Below are 24,469 nucleotides of genomic sequence, written 5' to 3' on the forward strand. Positions count from 1 at the left end.
AAACATACGTAAAGTGTTTATGCTTCGACAGTAAAACCGAGTTAAGACTTTTTTTCGCCCAGTCGCATTACGCATGCGTGAAGTAACGTGTTTTCTTTATCATTCATGCTGTAAGAGATTAAGTCAGAAAAAAATATCGAATTTCCACATATAGTGAAAACGAATTTTTATTCTTTTAAAGAAGGTCGAATCACCACAACTGAAAATCTATCACTATTTAGTAATAGTGTCTTAACAAACTACATAGTTAACTTTAAAATATCCTCAAACAGTTTGAAATGACAGAATTATTGTCAGCTTACATGTTGAGCTTCAGTTATACAACAGTATGTATGCGGACTTACAACGCTAGAAACCGGTTTTCGATACCTATGGTGAACAGAGTATAGATGGTCAAATGTACAGCTTTATGCTTAATTCAAAACAACAACCTACAATATATATAATGATTATAATGATATCCCACATTATATATAAGTTTAATGCTTGAGTAATAATGTATGATGGGATTGTACTAAGCCAACTAAAAAAAAAAAAGACATGTTTCTTTTACTTCCGAAGTCTTAAAACAATTGGGACTTGCTGTGGGCATTTTTTTTTCTTTTAAAGTTACCTTTCATTACTCAGCTTAATATTGGGTATAAAAGTACTCTACAAGAAGGGTGTTTATTTCAATCTGCCAACTTTATAGTGTAAAAATGACGGATTCACGAAACAATGAATACGAAACGAAAACAACACTTATTTTCGGTAGTTGTTATTAGATGAATCAAGCCCTTCCATGTCTGGAGTAAAAACTGACCGAGACTTGTTCAAAGGATTTACGACTGACTTACTTGTCGTAAGGAACTAGATCTCTTCTTGGGCTTTTAACTTGAACCATAAATACATAACAGTTTTATTACAATAAAAAGTATAGTACGAATAACACACAAAGCCATACAATGTTTAACACACCAATCCAATCTCAGCACAGAGTTTGAACAAGAATTGACAGGCTAAAACTTGGAGCAAATTAAAAGGCTTTTTTAAAACCTAAAACGATATACTTTCATCTTGTTTTAATCATCTCATGTAATGATGTGTAGATATTCTGCGACACTTATAGACAGCTATAATCGTTTGTTGTTTTTTAACATATAACTAGGCATCCCTTGAACTGCAATATTTATGCTCAGAAACCTTTCACTTACCTTAAAAATATTTAAAGATATGAGTAATACATCGAGTTAATAACAACGATGGTAAAGATGAGCTTGTTAAAAATTATGTCATTCGGTACGTTTATTTAGGGTTTGAACCACGTGACAGTGAAACGTGTTTTGCAAATAAACAAAGGAAGGGGTTGTTTTTATTTATTTATTACCATTTTAAAAGTATTATTATAATGAAGATGCACTTTTTAGGATAGCCTAATATCCGCGTTGAGAAAAGGGTGACATCAAAAACTTGTTAATCTAGAGGGTAATTTATTCAAAGTTACATTTAAACAGGTGTGAGGGGCTATTTGACCATCACTTGAATGCAACACCTTCAATATTGACATCTTTCTAATGTTATCATATTTTTCTAACTTGTAACTATTTTCTATGTAGCCTCTTCTTTTCAGTTTTTTATATTTTAGTATTCGAATTGAGCGTATTAGGTCTTAGGCATAAGAAATTGTACTCAAATATTAGTCTAAGTTATAGAAGATGTTTCACATATTTTCTATCAATTTGAATGGCGAATATAAAACACTGTAAGGTGATTTTCATAACGTTTTTAGACTTCCTGTTAAAGTATATGTGATAGGTACACTGTCGACTTGTCACCACTGAGTCAGCGCTATGCCTATCGGTATACAACGTTAAATTCTATGGTTAGATTTCCTGCTGCAGAGCTGGCAGCTTGTCTCCACTATCACTTATTTTTAAGATGCTGATCCAGTTCAATAATTACATTTATAATACAACTATAGTTATCTAGAAATAAAATTCTCTCACCACAATGTTTTCCTTTCATCTATACATTGTTGTTATATCTACAAACCTTTTAAATAGGAGCAAAGATAGGAGGTCATCAATAGTCAAGTAATGTTACTTTTATCTTAACTTATATTTATTTGGGAATAACGAAATTAATCTATATAGTAATCTATATTGTATTAATTTATTCAGACCATTAGTAGTATACACATATGTGTATATGTGTGTGTGTGGAGGTGTGTGTTGTGTATGCACTAAACTATGTATTCATCCAAAATGACTTCCTTAATGTGGTTACCACAATATAAAAATATGTATTTTTTTATTAATTTGGTTGGCTTTTCACCAGAGTACAAGTCATTGTAGCAGAGATACATATGTTACATATAAATATGCAGATTAAGCATACATTTACTCATAAAAGTTACACAAGACAGGAAAACAAACGTTACCATTATAACAAACAGTAAAAAATCTACTTTAGTAGGGAATTGTTCACAAATATACACATATGCTAAGAATTTGAAGACTACGTGGGTCACAAACTATTCCTATGGAAACTTTAACTGTATATAGCTAACATTTATCATTCGAGTTATTTAATATGATAATAATACCAAGAAGCAGAAATGTGAGTTGTAAAATAGTTCTTGTTACGTAGTTTGATCTTAATATAAGCAAGTTTAGGTTGTACTTTTTCTAACATTTAGAAAAAACTTTGATAATCAAACTAACTTTTAATTGCCACAGCTAGATGAACCGACAAATTAGGGGATTTATAAGTGATTTGCAAACTGCCATTGAACCAAATCAAAATGCGTTCCGTGTAATAGTACTTCCGAATTGTGTGTTTCTGAAACTAGCAACAAAAGCAGTTACTAAAAATAATTTATTTTATTAAGAATATCAATGACTGTCAAGCAGCTCCATCTAACGCCAATAACCGTGAATTATAGTTAATCAAACAGAAGCCAAATAAAGGGTCTACTTTCAAGTTGGAAATCATTAAAAATATACTTGATCTCGACGTGTTGTTGTACACAACCTGAGACGCAATAATTCTCTGAAACAAAGAAGCGATTAAAAACATTAAAGAAAAATTAATCTTAAAACCCTGAACTTTTATACTATCTCACGAATTTTGGCCTTGAAAAAAATTCAAAATTTTGTCCACAGATATTCACAAAATTGTTATTGTTTCATAAAACAAAAACAGGTATTCTGTGGTTGGTGAAACCGAATTATGTTATTCTCATACAATGCAATTTTTGGAAAGTCTGTTATGCTTGGACACCATTGGACAATAGAGTTAATAGATGGAATGAGGATCTAAGTTCTAAAAGAAGCACTGGAAAACCTAGCGTAAGTGCATGAAAGAATTGTCGCTTCAGTAACTGCATCGCCAGCATGCTGGAGGACTTTGGTTTCCTCACTTGACAAGTGATGCATCGCCAGCATGCTGGAGGACTTTGCTTTCCTCACTTGACAAGTGATGCATCGCCAGCATGCTGGAGGACTTTGCTTTCCTCACTTGACAAGTGATGCATCGCCAGCATGCTGGAGGACTTTGTTTTTCCTCACTTGACAAGTGATGCATCGCCAGCATGCTGGAGGACTTTGGTTTCCTCACTTGACAAGTGATGCATCGCCAGCATGCTGGAGGACTTTGGTTTCCTCACTTGACAAGTGATGCATCGCCAGCATGCTGGAGGACTTTGGTTTCCTCACTTGACAAGTGATGCATCGCCAGCATGCTGGAGGACTTTGGTTTCCTCACTTGACAAGTGATGCATCGCCAGCATGCTGGAGGACTTTGCTTTCCTCACTTGACAAGTGATGCATCGCCAGCATGCTGGAGGACTTTGGTTTCCTCACTTGACAAGTGATGCATCGCCAGCATGCTGGAGGACTTTGGTTTCCTCACTTGACAAGTGATGCATCGCCAGCATGCTGGAGGACTTTGCTTTCCTCACTTGACAAGTGATTCTTCTATAAAACGGAACACATTCTCCTTTTAATTTTGTATTTTTGGGATACTGCACAGTATCTTGCGGAACTACTGAACTGTCTTTATCTGGTCATTATTGTGGTTGCTAAACTCCACACTCTGAGCTTTTAGTTGTAGAGATACAACAAATCTGCATTTACACTCAGTGTTCAGCTCTTCAGGCAGATCTGAAGATCATAACAAGGAAAGACCTGCTGCAATTTCAGAGCGCGTGCTATCAATCTGTTTAAAAATAGACAAGGACTCTTGCAGACATATATTGACACTGAAGTTCTTGGAGATCAAGTAAACGTGTTGTACATCTGATATTATGATAATATATTATATTATGATATTATGCAAACTAAAAAGCATTTCACCATATGAGGCTATCTTTCATCATTTAAAATTCATTATGTGAAATAATATATGAAAGCATTTATAGATGCCATATATATATATAGTTACAACTGAAACTATTTTTAGTGTTCACCAACTCTTAAAGATTTTGTAATCAAACGGTATGTTATTCCACAGAAAATGGTTCTGTCAATAGCAATAGACACAACAACAAAAATTACCTCTGTTTATCTTCTAGATAATAATAGTACATGAAAGCATAATTTTAAACGCATACGAGTATACAGAGTATACCAAACGTGTTTATCCAAAAATAAAATTTCACCTAGTTGTAACTAATGGTTTCGAGTTTCTCATTACCAGATGCACGTCAACCGCATCAGTAACAAAATGGCGTCGACGTAAATTATAAAACAATTATAGTGCTAAGTTTGAAAGGATATGCGTGTTCCGCAGCCAAGATTTTTTTCTGTACTCGCAGCATGGAGTGGAGCTGTAATTTTGTACACCGTAACTCAATAACGTTAGTTAAGGCTGTGCAAAGATTTGACGCCATTGCTTTAATCCTTCTTCTTCTATGCCCTATTATTCTTGGATGAATAACAATGCTATGTAAAAATCACAATAAATTCAGAAAACTTGATTCTTAAAGCAACTCAATGACAATAGTTTTACGCTGTATTAAGTTTTTATAACATATCAAAAAGGGATGATTAAAGGAACTGTTGCTACACAGCTAACACTGTAACAATATACATTGAGTTCAACGTTTTGTTTGCCTTTGTGTCTTTTATTTAATATGTAAATATGTGACAAATTAGGACGTTCAAGAATTAACTATGTGAAATCCCTAGTGTCAATACCATTATTTTGCAATTCTGTTTGAAAAAAAAACTTCTGAAGTATTTCAGAAGTAATTAAAGAGAACTTATTACCATTTTTTACCTCAAACGTTTCAATGTAAACTTTTCTCAGGAGTAGAATCATCACTGTACTGTTAGCAATATAAATGTGTAACAGCTTGGAACTAGTTGTTATTTTTACTTGTTGCAAAATGCTCCATAAGAAAGATTTTTAAAAACAATACTTTCATTCATCTTAATTTTAAAACTTAATCAGTTATGTTTAACTTTTTGATAGGAATAAAGCGCTTAAACGACGTTGGTTACTTAATGTTCTGCATTCGTTCTTGTTGTTTTAACACAAAGCCACACAATGAACCAACTACGCTTTACACACCACGAGAAATCGGACTACGTATTTTATCGATATAAGCCTTAAAATGTACCGTTGGGCCACCATTAGCCAAAATCAGTCTAATGATATTATATACTGTTTATTCAGAGGTTAGTAAATGACTCCCATCTTTTTTCATTTGCAGACCAGGATTTCTGCATGGGAAGAACACAAACTAAATATATTGGAAAATCAGTAACTATGTTCAACACTCTTTCAAGATGTGGTAAATGAGGCCAGTTTTTTCTTCACTTATAAAGTTAGTTGTTGTTCTGATGAAAATACTTTTCAAATTATGTTTTATGCATTAGGAAAATTTTCAATTCTGGTTTATTCCGAAAAAATATATCCTTCTAAAGTTACGCAAATGAACAGATAATAATTTCCTTATTGAGATATTTGTTTTGTGCTATTCAAGGATGTAACTTTTGGTATACAACTTTCTTTCATCGAAACTGTTTATAAAATACCTTCGAAAATTTAACAAACTATTACCATTTTTAAAAGGTTTTAACCCTAATACTAATAGAGTCGTTTAGAGATAATTTTACCTTAAATTTACCTAATTTACCTTGTCGCTAAATGGGCTAAATGGTCAGAGCAGAAATCCCTAGAATTCGCGTATATTAACCACAGGAAAGTAGCTAGCAACATTAGCCATTACAACAAAAATGTCATGGATTGACCGTAACTTTCATAAAGAGCTCCTAGCTGAAAACGTGGAGCGAATTTAGTGGCACCACGTCTCTAACCCATAATCAGACACACTAACCACTTGACCAACCCATCCCTCTGAATCCATTGCTTAACATTTTCATTTTGAATTTCAATTTAATTTAATGTTAGTCACCAGAGTTACAAAGAAGTGATAGACACAATGACTACAAATATTCCACATTTGGTCAACGATAAGTGAAAGACTGTGACAATGGACTTTCGACAAATCTATATGTTATTCTGGATTATGTATAGATCACTATACGGCTTATTTCCAACAAACTATACTGTCAACAACAAACTATCAGTACGTTACACAGGTCATCCGATATCTCAATGTACGTATGACTTGTTATTGTTTTTTGAATTAAGCACAATGCTACACAATGGGCTATCTGTGCTCTGCCCACCACGGGTATCGAAACCTGGTTTTTAGCCTTGTAAGTCCGCAGATATACCGCTGAGCCACTGGGGGACACGTATTACTTATGATAGTTTTTGTCGGTCTATTTAAAATAGACTGTGCCACTTTGTATGGCTGTATTTAAGATGAATTGTCCTATTGTTTAATATATATAAACGATAGTGCCGACTGATCTTGTCAAAGTTTTGGGCAAGTTTCTTAATTATTGTGTAACTGATTACGATAATGTGTCCATTACGTATATGAATGATTTTATCAGTTGACTCGGTATCAACTGTCTTAATTTCTATAATGTGTTGGAATGACTGATAGCTTAATTTACAGTAAACTGTTCAATGTTTTTTGTGTGTGTGCAATGGCTGCATCGGTTGGTCTACGACAAAATATTAAATTACACAAAATATTGATCAATGGCAATATTAATAAGTGTTTGGTAAACTGTCTTCTTGATCAATGACTGTACAAGTAGATTTAAGATTATACATCGCTCAAGTTGTGTATGAATAATTATTCCACTGAATGAAACTTATAATGAACTACTCTGTGGTTCAGTGTGAGTAAAAAATTACCCGCTGATTTACAATAAACTGTCCAACGTTTGTATGAATAAGTGGCTGCGTTAGTTAAGTTAAATAAATTATCATATTTTCCAATGAATCTACGAATGACTGTACCAGCTAATTTACAATAAACTGTCCTGTTATTTGTTTTGTGTGAGTGTATGAATGAACGTAACAATTTATTATCGTTTTTTTTCAGTATGCGTTATGTGTGGACGACTTCATCAACTGATATATGATAAACTTGTTTATTTAACTAATTTATTATCAACTGTTCGTTTATTCAGTTACAACATCAGTTTTTCTGTTAATTTTGTATTAACTGACTTATGATAAACTCTGTATTTATTCAGTAAGTATATAAGTTACAACATCAGTTTTCTGTTAGTTAAGGACGAAGGTTATGCTTTTACCGCTGTATGCTTTCTTGTTTGTTTGTGTATTTGTCAGCAAAATTTCTAGTAAACGGCGAAATGTATTTAGACGAAAGTTAGTATACATTTGGACTACGACCAAATTTAGAAGTGATTACTTTTTGGAGGGTCAAAGTCACAAAAATAAAAACTCTTATCTGATAACTTGGGGAATGAGTTTTTCTCATTATTTTCCTCTATAACTTAATGAAAAATGATCGGATTTTGAGGAAACATGGTGGACATACGGACGCATTTTCCTATTATCTGAGAGCCGAATATCATCAGTGCTACAGAGTGTCCCTCTAGTTATAAACTAAGTGTGTTCATTCAGTAGATATATAAGTTACTACACCAGTTTTTCTGATAAGTTGTATCAACTGATTTATGATAAACTGTTTTTATTCAGAATACGTATCTGTAATTTTATCACTTGACTATGACATGATATCATACTGTTATATATATATAGAGAGGGATAGATAATGAGGTAGAATTTACTTTGCTGCAAATGTAATATAGTTAATGTTATAAGGTTGGTACTAATACTATTTAAAACAGTACAAGGATAAATGAAATACTTTAAATAATTCTTTGTTTCAGAGCAAGACGTTAGAAGTTAAACTTATTTGAAACAGTATAAGAAATTTAACGGTAAAATAGCCAATTTCTTAGTGTTTAAAGTTGGCTTTCGAGTAAGGTGTCTCTTGTGTATAAAAGATCGTTTTATTTAACTCCGACAAAACTACCTTAACGTTCGGTCTCTATACGAAGGAATCTATTAATAGATTTAAAATAAACTGTCATATTGTTTAACTAGCTGGAGTTCCTGTCTCCTGGACGGAAGTTATGTAACTTCGTGATTAATGAAAGGTTATCTTAGAACATGAAAAGCGCTTCTCTTATATGTATCTGTAAAATATAAAAAAGCATAAACGCTCATAAACCTGCAAAATACAAAATGATAAACTTCGATCTCCGCATGGATCCAACAAAGTTTCATGCCAAATTTGGTGCAGGTTCATGAAAAGGGGGTGAGGTAGGGGTAAAAACCGCAAAATGCAAAATTGAAAATTCATAGGTGGATTCGACATAGGTATGTTTCGGTGGATTCGACGAACCTTCACACCAAATTTGGCGAAAATATATCAGTAGGGGGCGAACTAGTGATAAAAAAATGCAAACATGTCCACATGGGCCTAATAAACCTACTTACCAATTTTGGTGAAGATTCAATTTCACCCTGTCAAGTAGTTATATGAACAGACAACAAACTGTACTATTATATTTATATAAACACCTATAATGGCGATATTTCTTGAGTTACGAGTTGCCGAATATCTTAGTTTGTGTCTATACATGAAAAACTCTATCATTCTGTTTAGCATAAACTGTTCAAGATGTTTAGAAATAATTGTGGCTGTTAATTCTGATACTCTTAACGTTTAGCTGCTACTTGAACGTTTCTTCCGTATGATACTATAAGCTATCAAACTGCCCGTGTGCATGAATGACTCGAAAAGTAAATTTACGTTAAACTAAACTATCCAGTTGTACAATACGGGTATGTGTGTATGTACTGATAAACTATTATATCGTTCATTGTGAGTAAGAATTATACTAGTAAATTTCTGATAAGCCGTTCTACTGTTGAGTGCACATATGAATGACAGTAGAAGTACATAGTTGGCTCAGCATGGCCAGGTGGTTAAGGTACTCTACTCGCACTCTGAAAGTCGCGGGTTCGAATCTCCGTCGCATCAAACATGTCCGCCCTTTCAGCCGTGAGACGTTATAATGTTTCGGTCAATCCCTCTGTTCGTTGGTAAAAGAGTAGCCCAAGAGTTGGCGGTGGGTGGTGATGACTAGCTGCCTTCCCTCTTGTCTTACACTGCGCGAAATTTAAAAAAAAACAAACAAACAAGTACATATTTAACTATTAAATTATGAAATGACTGTATAAGGTGACTTGCAGATAAGTGTTCCATTGCTTCTTTAGATTATGAATGACTGTATTGCTTAACTTGGAATAGTGTTTATTTCTCCATTGTGCATGCGTGTGTAAATTACCCTATACTACTCCATTGTTTACTGTGTGTATAAATTACCATATTAGTTTATTATGAAACACTGTCCTATTGTTCGATGTACATGAATAGCTGTATCGGTTAATCTGCTAATTAAACAATTATTTTATTGCGCGTGCAAATGACTGTATTAACAAGTTTTAGATGAATCGTTCTAGTTCTAAAAGTACGAATAAATAACAAACCAACTAGTTAGTTGTATATTACTAATACACAGTGTAAACCAGAAATACTGCCGTTAATCAGAATAAAATGGCCGATTTTTAGTGCTTATATGAATTGCCTAATTAGTAATTTACAATAAGCTGTTCTGTTCAGTCAAGAGTGTTTGAATTACAGCTTTATTTTATTTACGATACACTTTGATCAAAAGATAATTTACAAATAACTGCCGTATCGACGAGTGTGTAGCAATAACTGGACCAGTGGTTTCTAACAATCTATCTTATCATTCACGGTATACGTTTAAGAACGACATACAATTTGTAATAAACAGCCTAACATTCTAATGTGTTTATGAACGATTGTCTCGGTAACTTTACTGCAAACTTTCCATCTCTCATTGTGTGTATATTTAAGGCTGTATCATATAAGTTAGGAAAATCCGCCCTGTAATTCGTATGTGCATAAATAATTTATAATCGTTAGATATTTAGCAAACTGTTCTACTTTTTTCGGTGTGTATTAATGACAGATAACACTATGCAACACAAATTTTGTTTCTGGATAGTATGTGTTATTTCTTAATTGCTTATGTTGTAAAAATATAGCAAATGGCCATTATTCCCTTCAAACTTTGCTTTTGTGATCTGGATAATGAAATTTAAAAATTAACCCCTATTTTCTATGCAAAAACGGGCAAATTTGCACATTTTCATTTACATAAGGTCTGAATAAAACAACATATGAATCAAGATTTACATGTATTTATACTGAAGTTATACAAAAATGAACAAAAATGTTTAAAAGTGAGTAGTTTTTCGAGAGTTGCGACTGTAATGTAAACCAATTTCACGTATCAGCCCCCAAATATAGTCTCGGCATTCAACTTTGTTAAATCAAGATCTCTGGTCAAGTCATTGAGGTCTCTTTGGTTGGGGTAGTATGGGTTTCTCTCACCAGCTGCACTTCTGAAATTCAACCTGGATCTTCAACGTCTACTTTCTCTTCTGATTTGCTGCTCTCTTCTGAGATGACTGCTTTCTCTCTGGCAGAGTGGGTACAGGGAGATCAGGGCAGTGTGGCACTGGGGCAATGGATGCTGGAAGGCCCGGATACATGATAGCAGATGCATTCTTGCCAGCCCGACATTTGGAAGGTTCCACCATGTAGAAGTAGCAATTGCTTGAGTGATAAGTGAGTTTACGCCAGATTCTTGGAATAGTGAACTTCATGGCTCTCTTTTCCTCTCTGTACCATCCTGCAAAAGAGCAAAATAAAATTGTTATTATGAAGAATAAATTTATTTTATCCACAACCAATTTGTAAGAGGTTCATGCAAAATATTTTATATTTGATATTTTTTTATATTATTGAAAATTAAAAAAGATAAATTTTAAAAGGTCTAAAATTTGTATAATATAAAATCTTACTGTTCAAGCAATCAAAAATTGTCCGTCTTACCTTCTAGAGTTTTTTGCAGTTCTCGCAGGTAAAATGAGGTATCCAGGGTTTGTATTAATCCCCGACAGACATGGCGAAATATGCCTTGTAGGCTTTACATATTTTAGCAGATACTGTCACAGAGTGAGTGCTTTTTTGCTCTTTTCTTGATAAATTGGCCACATGCGTCTGGAGAATGCTTGCAGCTTCTTGATGCCATCTATGATAAAATCAGATAGGTCTATGTGTTCACTTAGGCAGCTAGAACTAAACTAAAGTGGTGAGCCCTTGTGTATATATTACTATGGAAAGTTCTAGAAAATTCTAAAAGGTGCTTGAAAATTCTCGTAAGTTGTACAACATTCTAGAAAGTTCTTAAAAATTCTCTATCAGCTATTCTGCACTGAATCTACCTGAAATGTTCTGGAAAATGGGTAAATTTAAAAATTTCATTGTCTAGGTCACAAAAGCAAAGTTTGAAGAGAAAAATAGGCCTTTTCCATTTACTTTAGACATAAGCAATTGGGAAATAACATTTTCTGCCCAGGAACAAGTAAAAGTAAAAATTTTCTTACATAGTATAATCAATTGATTCCAACAAATGTATCGTTCATCGTGAGAAATAGCAACAGATTTACAGTAAACTGTTTAATTTTTTCAATGTCTATTAATAAATTAATAACTGATAATCATTTTTTTTAAAAACATTGTGTTATTCACCGTGTGTATCAGCAACAGATTTACAGTAAACTGTTTAATTTGTTCAGTGTGTATAAATAATTGTATCAAAAGATTTATGATATCAACTGTTCAATCTCCAATGTTTACATGAGAGTGTACCATTTGATTCTAACAAATTAATCTAATGTTTAATGTACACGTGTACGAACGTATTAGTAGACTTACTATAAATTATAATTTTCTGTATGTGTACGTGTTTCTGTGTATATGAATAACCATATAATTTATTTTCCCAACTATCTTATTATTCTACACGTATGTATAATGGTCTGTATAATCTAATTCCGACATACATTCCTATTGTTCGAAAAGTAAAAAAAAGAATATATTAATAGATGTACAAAAATTTCACATTATTTATTGCATATACGAATTACTATATCAACTAAGTTAAGTTGAAGTTCGTTTGTATAGATGCCCATACTAGTTAAATACGACAAATTATCCAGTTGTTCATTATGCGTCTGAACGATTTCGATAAACGTTTCTTAATGCATTTGCAAGTGCAAAAATGAATTAGTTACTAAATTAGTTGATTTACAATAAAGAACCATATTGTTTATTAGGCTCAGTAATTCCATTGTGAGTAAAATTTACTGTTTACCGTCCTATTTTTCAGTGTGTGTAGGCCCAGCATGGCCAGATGGTTAAGGCGCTCAACTCGTAATCTGAGGGTCGAGGGTTTGAATGCCCGTCACACCATATATGGTCGCCTTTTTCGTCGTGGGAGCTTTATAATGTGACGGTCAATCCCACTCTTCGTTGGTAATAGAGTAGCCCAAGAGGTGACAGTGGGTAGTGATGACTAGCTGCCTTTCCTCTAGTCTTACGCTGCTAAATCAGAGGGCTAGCGCAGATAGCGCTTGTGTAGCTTTGCGTGAAATTCAAAATCAAAAACCAAGAAAAAAAATCGTATGTGTGACAAGGATTACATCATTTCATTATGAGAAACTGTTACATCATACAGTGTGTACATGAACAACTGTATCAGTTAAATAAATTATCCAATCGTATGAAGTGCGTGTTAACTATATCACTCGACTTACGATAAACTGGTCTAATGATAATTATCTTTTTTACATGATTGCATCAATAAATTTACGATAAACTATATTACATTTGCATGTTATTTCATGATTTGTCTTTAGGTTTACGGTAATTTAGCTCATTGTTTGTTATCTTTATAAATGACAATATAAGTAGGTTTATGATAAGCTAGCCATATTCCCAGTTTGTGTGTATAAATTATAAGTAATAGACTGATGTGTTTAATGTGACTAATAATGCTAACCTGTGTCGATGTGCGTTCTTGATAAGTAATGATTACCTCTTTCGTGTTCTTCAGGATACATTACCATGTCACTAGATTTACGTATATACGAATTAGTGCGTGAGAAACACTCCACTTCTTTAATATCGGTATGAATAATTTTATGTATTGATTTACAACGAATTGTCTTATTCAGTGTGTATATAATTGTATCAGTATCAGAAGATCTACGACAACTCTCGGTCTGCCTTATATGTGTGTATAAATGACAGTATTAATACATTTAGTATAGACTTTTCCATTGTCCAATGTCTGCATGAACCACTGCATTAGTAGATTTGTGAAAACTGTTCTATTACTTAGAACATACATAGATGTCTGTCTAAAAAGATTTACAGCAAATTGGTCTGCTGTTTAGTGTGTGTGTGTGTGGATGAATGGCTATATCAGCAAATTTATGAAAACTGTCACGTTGTTTAATGTGTGCACAAAAGCTTATCTCAGTAGATTTACAACAGATTACCCTGTCGCTTCATGAATGTATGCATGGTTGTCTTAGCAGGTTCGTGACAAGCTGCCCTATTTCTCATGGTATAAATGAGCTGCTGTATCGGTATATTCATGATAGACTGTTCTGTTTATTAGTGTGTGCATAGAAGACTGTTTCGGAAAATTTATGACAGAGTCAAAGTGTCCTGTGTATGAATGGCTGTACCACAAAACTTATGAAAAATATCCTTCTGTTTACTGTGTGCATAAGTGGCTGAATCAGTACATTTAAGATAAATTAGCCTGTTTATAGTGTGTGCACGAATAGCTGTATAAGTAGATTTATGACAGTTTGTTTTTGAATTTCGCGCAAAGCTACATGAGAGTTATCTGCGCTAGCCGTCCCTAATTTAGCTGTGTAAGACTAGAGGGAACGCAGTTAGTTATTACCACCCACTGCCAACTCTTGGGCTACTCTTTTGTCAACGAACAGTGGGATTAACCGTCTCATTATAATGCCCTCACGGCTGAAATGGCAAGCATGTTTGGTGTGACGGGGATTCGAACTTGCAACTCTCAGATCAAAAGTTCAGCGCCTTAACCACCTGGCTATGCCGAGTTATATTTATGACAAACTGTCCAGTTTCGTGGTGTGTGGATGAACAGTTCTATTACTGAACTAACAACTATCGCACTCTTCTGCTACCAATATACATTTCTGTTCTTGGTTTAAAACAAGCTAACCTCTGTTTTCTATCGGTGAAAGAATAACCTTTTCTACTTCATTCAAATGTCTATATCCTGAAGAGAAATAAGTGGTTTTATTTTGCTATACGTGTATGACAAAGGATTGTTGATTTTCCTGAATTTCCCATAGGCTATTCGAAGGGTATCAGCACAAGTTGTCCCTAACTTAGAAGTGATAAACTAGAAACAGAGCATCTAGTCAACAATACCCACCGACAACGTTTGTGCTACTTTTAACTAACGAAAAGAGTTTACTTATAACGCTCTCATATGAGACTGAGAAGACAAATACGTTTAGACGGGATTTGATCTTGAGGCTCGGAAATTGCTAGAGTGCCATAACCACCAAACTTTGCGAAGCCATTTGGTAAAGAAATATCTCGATTACTGGGCTTACAAAAACTTTTGTTGTACAATAGTTGTTAGTGTAAATATCTGTAATTGTGGATTTTCCACAACCTGTTCTAATCCAGCTTACTTAAATGCTTGTGTTCATTGTTTACTAATATTATCACCAAAACTGAAGTGATCCAAAAGGTAAAGCAGGCATTAGTAATTCGTTAGATTATGTTATCAGTGGATATATTTTTTTTTCTATGACAGATGGCTAGAAGACAACAGGATATTCAGCATTAATTTACTTAGTTAAATTAAAACACGTAACTTGCATTTACAATAATTAGATAAATTCTTTGAAAGATTATGTTTTTCTGCGCATCACAAAATCTAACAATAAACGAAAATGTAAAGTATCTAAACCATATTAATTTATTCTTTCATAAACAAAGTGGTTAGACTGCACAAGTAAAAAAATAACCAAACAAGTTTGTCTGTGAAAGTAACCTAACTTACATGCTTTGACGTCACATGCTTTAAAACCTTATTGATTTCGACTGTACATGTTCTGTGTAGATTGTTGACAACATACACGTACTTTCCAAAGAGTCCACTGGCTTTTGAAAACAGAATAAAATTGATGACGTCAATCAGCTCTTAAAGGTTATAGGTGGAACAATGAAAATAGAGATAATACAGTTATATGCACTTTTATATAAGTACACCCTATAAACTTATCTTGCTTGCATTAAACTTCAAATTCATTACAGAAATGAATACTTAAAACACCGAAAGGAATAATTTTACCAATAAATAGATTACCTCTATACATCATTAAAAATAGCAGATAAATTTATAAATCAAGCTCACAATTCTTAATTGAAACTAATTTGATTTTTAATAAATGGACAAAAACCAGGTGTATGTAAACATATTGAACTGTTACTAACGTGTATCGGTTGTCCACAAAAATGTTAAAAAGATTTTTAGGACCTTTGCTTACATGCTGCAGGCCCTATTTGTGATTTCGAATTGTGTTAAGTATTTTTCTACTCATTTAAACTGTGATTCTTAAACATTATTATTTGATCTTGCACGATCGACAGAAATGGATTATGTAGTCACGCCTGAATTTCAAATGCTCTGTTATGAGGACCAAACTATCCTCATATTGAATGTTACTTTGTAGAGTCATGAGGTTATATAGGATGTAACACAAGTGTATGTTGTACTACTTTGTAGTGTCATAATTTTTCTTGCTTGCGCATATTTTATTGCGTGAGGTGAAATACGATGTCACACTGGTGACCTTAAGACTTGGAACTGCGAGTCAATATATCATTGCAACTACTTAGGTATTTTCTCGTTTTATTATATCACAGTTCTGAAAACGACTGAGGTGAACAAATTTTGTTACACAAATTATAATTGTATATCAGAACAACTCGTTTGGGTATTAATACTTTTATTGATAAGCAGGGAACAACGTTTCGTCCTTTCTAGGTCATCTTCAGGTTAACAATTTATAATTATTTTGATGTGAAGTTTAAAGCTTATTTTAATAATAGTACTGCATATATTTAATGTACTGAAACTATTAGCAGTTTAGTCTGGGTTTAATAATGTTCTACAGTGGATCAGCGGTAAATCATTGAGTTTACGGCACTAAAACCTGGTATTTGATTCTCCGCTCTAGGTAGCTCACCTATTGTGCAATTGTACTCTAAAAACATGAACAATATTTCATTTTATCTGCAATTCTCCCACACGTCTTTTTTAAAGGAATAATTTATCAACAGAAAAGATTAAAACTGTTTATGTTTTACAAATTAAAAACAAATGTTTAGAAAGTAGAAAAGGGGAGAAAAAATGTACGTTAAAAGTGTGATAATAATAATAAGAATTGATCATTTTTGTACATAACGTAAGTTTCTCCACTTTGCTTACCCTTGTCTACTAAACTTAGTTCAATTTACAATGGACAAATCCACTCAATTTAGCAAAATCAGACGTCATTTTTCTCTCTCTCTCTGTATATATATATATATATATAAATTTGCCGAAACTGAGGTGTCTTTATGAAATTCCAGTCTAAATAAAGAAAAAAATTGTCCAATGCCACTCCCTGTCATTATTTATTAAGTCCTAATGGAAAATGTCTTTCAGTATAGTATCCAAAAACGTTGAGGATGTTCCATCTATCAGACATGATTCAAATGCAAATATCAAACAAGGAGCAGCTACGAAAGATCAAATTTGATGTTAGGAGTTGACTGCTTTGACCCACAATGTCCTATTCCCTACTGTCTTTCGCTATCTGCAGCCAGATGGGGGAAGGAGTCACATGTAATAATTTGATATAAAAGGCATTTGTTAAAATAACCTTATAGAAGAAACAAACCACCCTGTTTGTCTACATTGCTATAACTCCCAGCTTCCACCACTTAAATAGTTGTTACAAAATGATGGTAAATGGAACTATAAACCTTTACCTTGATAGTTTACTAATAATTAACTTAAAAACACAGCTTAGACCTTACTTATGTTTTTAAGACGTTTTATCGTCAAACAGTTTATTTGATTGATTATAAGTATCTTTGCTTCACAACTAAACTACCTATGTTGTTTTCCAAGAGCTGGAAATAGGCAGTCATATATTCAAAAAACATATACGAAGTGAAATACAAGTGAAAAGTGTATTACAAGTTTTTTACATAAATAATTATGTTTAGGGACCTCAAAGTTTAGTATAATGTCCCTCAGCAAGGTAGGCGTCATTTTGCTTGTATGTCATCAGTTTCGGTTAATATGCTCAAGCATGGACATTATATACAGTTTTATTGGTATACATATTATAGGTTCGAATGTTATTTAGTTTACCTTTATATAAACGCTATTTCATTTAAATTTGCAAGTTGTTTCGATTTTCTGGGTACTTTTTAACTGATAAACATTGTTTATTAACAAAGTAGTAAAATTTAAATAATACTAAAACAATACCGTTAACTCACATACTATGACATACTTGCTTGGCTCTATAGAAACACCAAACCTTCCACAAGGTGTGTTTGCTTGTTTCGAATATTCACGTAAAACCACATAAGGACAATTTACTTTTAGGCTGATGAAGAAAATAAGCTACTCAATAACATTTAATTTAAGCTCTTAGGCTAATCGAATAGTAGATTTGACATTCACGGTTCTAAACTGTCGATTGCGATTTCGCGACAACGGGCGGTAATGCTGGATCCTTGGACACTCAGTTTAGCAGGCTAATAACGTAACACGCTCGGTTCACAAACAGAGGACAGACCAATAAATTTTATTATCCAAGTCATCAGTAAAGCATGTCCAAGTACAAAAAGGATTAATTATACTTGTCATATAAAAATTAGTATTGTGGCTGTAATATTCCTTACCTAGTCTCTTAGATATCTTTAAGGATTAGAAGAGTGTCTGATAATAGCTTTCCAACCATAGTACTTTCGCTATATTCATTACCGACGATGTGTTTTGTTGAAATACAAAACTCATCAGGCCAGTAGGAACACAACAAATCCAGTCGTTTTGGAACGCTATTTATATAGACCATTTGTTACAACAACAGTTGTTATGGTATGGTCGCCTTTATCCAGGCTGATAAAACAATTATAATAAACTTTACATACTATAGGACATTGTACTGGCTGGGACACAAAAATTATATCTATTGTTGAAATAAGAAATGACTTATACAGAGTTCTGATCACTGTTGAGTTTATTTTGTCCCAGCAGACCTGATGAGCTATGGATTGAACAAAACGCGCCGTCGACAATGGATATGGCAAACATAATGTGATTGGAATACTATTATTATTTACTCTTTTCATTTAAAATAAATTCCTAACGGTCTAGATAGAGAATGTACTGTCAAAACAATATAAGAGGCCTAATACTAATGTCGTATTAATTTTCATCATGGTTCGCCATCTTGAATAAAGGCGTTTGCATATTTAAATGTCATTCTTTACAGATATATGAATTTTGTCTTGTGGTTGTCAGTAGTAAAGAATAATTCATATGTCATATTTGTGTGTGTGTATATATAATATACAGGTGAATGTCAATTATTATTATTCATCATTTAATTTTTTCAACAACTTTTTGTTTATATCTTTTCCTCACTATACAGACACATACATAGATATGCTTATATATACTCATTGCAATTCCCAATACTAATTATTTTTATTGTCGAAATTAATAAAATGTGCAATTATAAGTATGGTAAAATAAAACTGCCTCCTGTAATGCAATTACAGCACTTTTATCATGATGGTATATGGAGAGTTATGCGCCCTTGTTTTGCGTAGGTTCAGTGTTTTTAAATGCATGTATATACTAATCAAAAAATTTACATTTTAGCTGAAGAAAGAAAATAAATAAGTCATTAGTTGTGGTTTTTACCAGAACTAACTACAAAGAATATGCTAAAACAATATACTTTTTTGAAACTCAGAACAAGCTATTATAAAGTTAAACCGTGATTTTAACTATCAAATTTCAAGTTTTAGAGCAACTTATTGTCAAAGGAAACATACTGTATAGTTTTAGAAGTGAGAAAATGTCAATGTGAACGTACTGTATAATATTAGAAGAGAGGTAATGTTAATGTGAACGTACTGTATAATTTTAGAAGTGAGGTAATGTTAATGTGAACGTACTATATAATTTTAAAAGTGAGGTAATATCATTGTGAACGTACTATATAATTTTAGAAGTGAGGTAATGTTAATGTAAACGTACTATATAATTTTAAAAGTAAGGTAATATCATTGTGAACGTACTACATAATTTTAGAAGTGAGGTAATGTTAATGTGAACGTACTATATAATTTTAAAAGTGAAGTAATATCATTGTGAACGTACTATATAATTTTAGAAGTGAGGTAATGTTAATGTAAACGTACTATATAATTTTAAAAGTGAGGTAATATCATTGTGAACGTACTATATAATTTTAGAAGTGATGTAATGTTAATGTGAACGTATTCTATAATTTTAGAAGTAAGATAATCTCAATGAAAACGTAGCTTATAATTATAAAGCATTTCCCTCTTTCATTCACTTGTAGAACATTTATTTGAACACAAACGGACTGAGCTTGAAAAGTGAGTGTTAATGAAAACTTGTAAAATAGAAACATCTTTTCTTGACCGGCTGTTCAAGACATCTGTCACCGGAATCTATCGACATGGAAATTGAAGATAACTACTACTTCCACCAGTCAAAACTTATGTTGCCAGATGCTAGTGACAAATCAACAGAAAAGACAATTGGAAAAGCTTGTAAAACGTAAATAGAAAAACAAGAATGAATCCTCAATAGCCGAGGCACTTGGAATTCTTTTACACAGGAAAAGTAAAATAATTTATGAAACTTTTTTCCCTATTTTATTAGCTATTTCTTTCTGCGTCAGCAACACCAAGCACAGGAGGTGCGTGAAGCTGATTCGATTTTAATACTCTTCACAATCTCTACCATCCTCCCCTCAAATTGAAATCCTTTTAGATAGGACTGAAGTAATGAATCTACAAGCCATTAGGTGTGGCCAAATAAAACTGGCCCGGCATGGTCAGGTGGTTAAGGCACTCTGCTCGAAATCCGATGGTCGCGGGTTCGAATTCCCGTCACGCCAAACAGGCTCACCCTTTCAGCGGCGTTATAATGTTACGACCAATCCCACTATTCGTTGGTAAAAGAGTAGCCCAAGAGTTGGCGGTGGTTGGTGTTGACTAGCTGCCTTCCCTCTCGTATTACACTGCTAAATTAGGGATGGCTAGCACAGATAGCCTCGTGTAGCTTTGCGAGAGATTTAAAACAAAACCAAAACCAAATAAAACTGTAGCTGTATCACAAATCGGTCAAGAAGTGATGGAGTTATGAGCTAAATGTTTGTACATGAAAAAAAACAGAGTTGTTCTATGAGCCTCTTGGCTCTTTGGTAAATTTTACCGTGGTTAAAAAGTGTTAAAATTGGCTGAATCCTGCAAAAAGTGTTAAGTTTTAACTATCTTTAACTTCACCAAGAATAACACTTGAAAATAGAAGAAGTTAGCCAATTACCCCAACAGTTTGTTTTCTCTTTGATGTAAATAGAAAAGCATGGGTATGGCAATGCTCAGAGCACAATCCGTTGACAGTAAATTATCAGGACCGTATTACGTGGTCTTACGAGTCACGCTTCATCCTTTCTTTTCTGTACTGACAGGTCCCTCCCTGGGACAGCAGTAAGTCTACGGATTTACAACGCTAAAATCATGGGTTCGATTTCTTTGGTTGACACATTGGATACCCCGATGTGGCTTTGTTATAAGAGAAAACACATTCTGTTTTAAGTAAAGTCAAAATAAGGACTATAACCTACTTGTGGTGTTCTGACAGCGCAATTTGCTGAAGGTATAGAATGTTCAGGTGAAAAAGGTTGAGTTCTTCGAGTCTTTAAGAAGGACTAATTACAACAATACAGCTATGATCAACACGCGAACGTATCAGTGGTTTAAAGTCATCTCCTTTAACCAACGTAGCCATGGGATGTCGGCTCGATTGAGCATCTACCGAAACATCACATTCGTCAAAGTAATTCTCTACTACTATATGTGACTCGATTACAGACACTACTCCTTGATAAATGGGTTAAAGGCACTATGCTGCATTTGAACTGTTATCGCAGTATGATTTCAGGTGAGGGCTGATCACTGAGCACTATCAAAGTCAAATAATAACTTGAAACAATATTGTTAACATATTTAACCAAATAGAATCCAAGTAACGTTTTAAAACTATTTAAACCTAATAATATTTTGTAAAAAAAAAACTTTAAATTTTCTAATCTCGTCATTGTGAAAACAGAAATAAAATTACATAGAAATCATTCGAAATCGTTCCTAAGTGGAGAGTATTTTCCGAAAGATAATAATTTCTATTTATTATATAAAGTGGCAGTTCAAGTAGAGATAATATATTGAAGCTCTTTCCACGGACAGAGATGAGGTAAGTCTGTGAACATTAATAAAGCATACGATAGCGACTGAAGCTTTGTCCTCAGGCTTGTCTCATGTCATCACGGTCCGTAGTTGAGTAACGTTTATTATATTCGAAGATATTTTTGTCATAGAAGACATGATGAAGTTATTTTCGTTACATCGACTTAGCCTTCAACTCCAAATTTGTCTCAAGACATCACTGTACCTTAAAAAGATTCGATAAAGTAACTTCTGATAATTCCAATATAATATATTTTTAACCTATGTCATTATTTTTTCTTGATATAAAGCAAATAAGATCATAAATATCTAACGACTGAAATTTGTCGTTATGACACTACAAACATCAATGAATTCTTTCTTATTAATAGGCTTAATGATAATATTTGTATATTTTGTGTAAATATTATATAAATATTTTAGTGATATATGCAACTAAAAATACTGAACCAGTGGTAAATATTTTGACATAGCTAACTCATATGCAAGCTAATTAAGCAGTTAAATTTTCAAACCAATATTCTCCTAAGTAATTTGATAATTATGGAATATACTTACGGTCTAAATGGGTTGTTTTCCAATATGATTTCCTTGCTATACGGAAACAAGATATGCATATAGCAAAAAGTAAATAGATTATGCCTGATGTTAACTTGGGTAAATTTCTTATGTGACTAATCAAGTTGAATATAAATAAAAGGTGTACTGCTATTGATTTTATGCCCTAAAATATTACCTTTCCAATTGAAACATGAAATTATCAAATTATTCATCTGTAAAAACACAAATACAGGTATGATAAACTATAAAAAGATACGTTATATGTAATTTTTGAAACATACTGTATAGTTATAAAAGAGAGTTAGCGTCAGTTGAAACGTATTGTTCAAAACAAACTGACTGTGAATTTGAACGTATAAAATAGTTGTAGAACCGAGTTAGTGTCAGTGTAAAAATTAAACATGCTAAACAATTTAAGAAGCTTAATAGTTTTAGAAGCCAGTTAATGTCAATGTAAACGTACTATATAATTGTAGAAACAAGTTAGTGTCAGTGTAAAAATTAAGCATGCTAAGTAATTTGAGAAGCAAGAAAGTGTTAGTTTACTTAATTGTTTTAGAAGTATGTTAGTGTCAGTGTAATTGTACTATAAAATTGTAGAAGCGAGTTAGTGTCAATGTAAACGTACTAAACAGTTTCAGAAGTGAGTTAGTGTCAACGTTTGTTTGTTTTTTTAATATCGCGCAAAGATACACGGGGGCTATCTGCACTAGCCGTCCCTAATTTAGCAGTGTAAGTCTAGAGCGAAGACAGCTCGTAATCACCGCCCACCGTCAACTCTTGAGCTACTCTTTTACCAACGAATAGTGGGATTCACCGTCACATTATAACGCTCCCATGACTAAAAGAGCTAGTATGTTCGGTATGACGGGGATTCGAACCCACATCCTCAGATTGCAAGTCGAATGACTTAACCACCTGGCCATTCTGGAACCATAAAATAATAAAAAATGTGGAACGCTTTATGATTTTGCTTATCACCCTAGTATGTTCGGTGTGACGGGGATTCGAACCCGCATCCTCAGATTGCGAGTCGAATGACTTAACCACCTAGCCATTCTGGGACCATAAAATAATGAAAAATGTGGAAAGCTTCACGATTTTGCTTATCACCCTTGCGCAGGGGCTATGCTCATCTTTATTTCAAGTTTAGTATATGTACTGCCTAAGCAAGTACTAGTTTCAACGTAAACGTACTAAATAGTTTAAGAAGCGAGTTAGTGTCAATGTAAATGCACTATTTTAATTTTTAATGTGAACGTTATAAATAACTTTTGAAGAGAGTAAGTGCCAATATTAAAATATAGGATAATTTTAGACCGGGTGTTTGTTATTAAGCACAAAGCAACATAACGGGCTACTTGTAATGAGTCTGTCACAGATATCGAAATACAGTTTTTAGCGTTATAAGCTTTCAGACTCACTGCTAAGCTACTGTTTTATAAGCAAGCGTATCATTAAATCGAGTGCATACAGTCTTGTATGAATTTTAAAAATATATATATTTAATTAGCTAGACATATTATAGTATTGACCTTAAGTTCTTATTTCTGTAGGTGGCTTGCTCCGACCAGAAGTTAATATTAATAATTCTATTACGAATTAATCTTGGAGCTTTCTGCATTTACCGACATATAAATCAGTACTCACAAAAGAAAAACCCGCTTACAGTAGAAACTGTTGTGTCAGAGGTCTTGCAATTTAACCGATCTTGCAGAAAAGGTTGGGGGGGGGGATATAATGACAAATACTTCGTTGGCTTACGCTCCTCTTAGATCAACCATGATTGGTGCAGTTGTAAGTAACGACGCGAGTCGTGATGGAACACTTGCGTCATTGTGACGTCAAAGCTAGGAATATAGAAACCTAACAGAGACTAGTTCTTGCAGAAACAAGGGTGGTCTGAGCTAATCATTATGATCCAGGGAGGTAGGGTAAGCTCATGTT

The 24,469-nt window shown here is 33.4% G+C and overlaps 1 long non-coding RNA gene and 1 pseudogene across 1 annotated transcript in view; one reads left to right on the forward strand and one right to left on the reverse strand.

The window, feature by feature from the left end:
* The window catches only part of LOC143258155 (uncharacterized), a 32,499-nt gene extending 12,141 nt beyond the window's left edge, over positions 1 to 20,358 (forward strand). The window contains exons 2-3 of the long non-coding RNA XR_013032164.1: positions 5,696 to 5,809; positions 20,050 to 20,358. This is a non-coding gene — a long non-coding RNA (uncharacterized LOC143258155). The remainder of the gene's footprint in view (positions 1 to 5,695; positions 5,810 to 20,049) is intronic.
* Positions 20,359 to 23,600: 3,242 nt separating this feature from the next.
* On the reverse strand, positions 23,601 to 23,699 carry LOC143258292 (U6 spliceosomal RNA; annotated as a pseudogene).
* Between the last annotated feature and the right edge of the window lie 770 nt (positions 23,700 to 24,469).

This window comes from Tachypleus tridentatus, chromosome 7 (assembly GCF_004210375.1).
Source record: "Tachypleus tridentatus isolate NWPU-2018 chromosome 7, ASM421037v1, whole genome shotgun sequence".
Classification (NCBI taxonomy): Eukaryota; Metazoa; Arthropoda; class Merostomata; order Xiphosura; family Limulidae; genus Tachypleus; species Tachypleus tridentatus.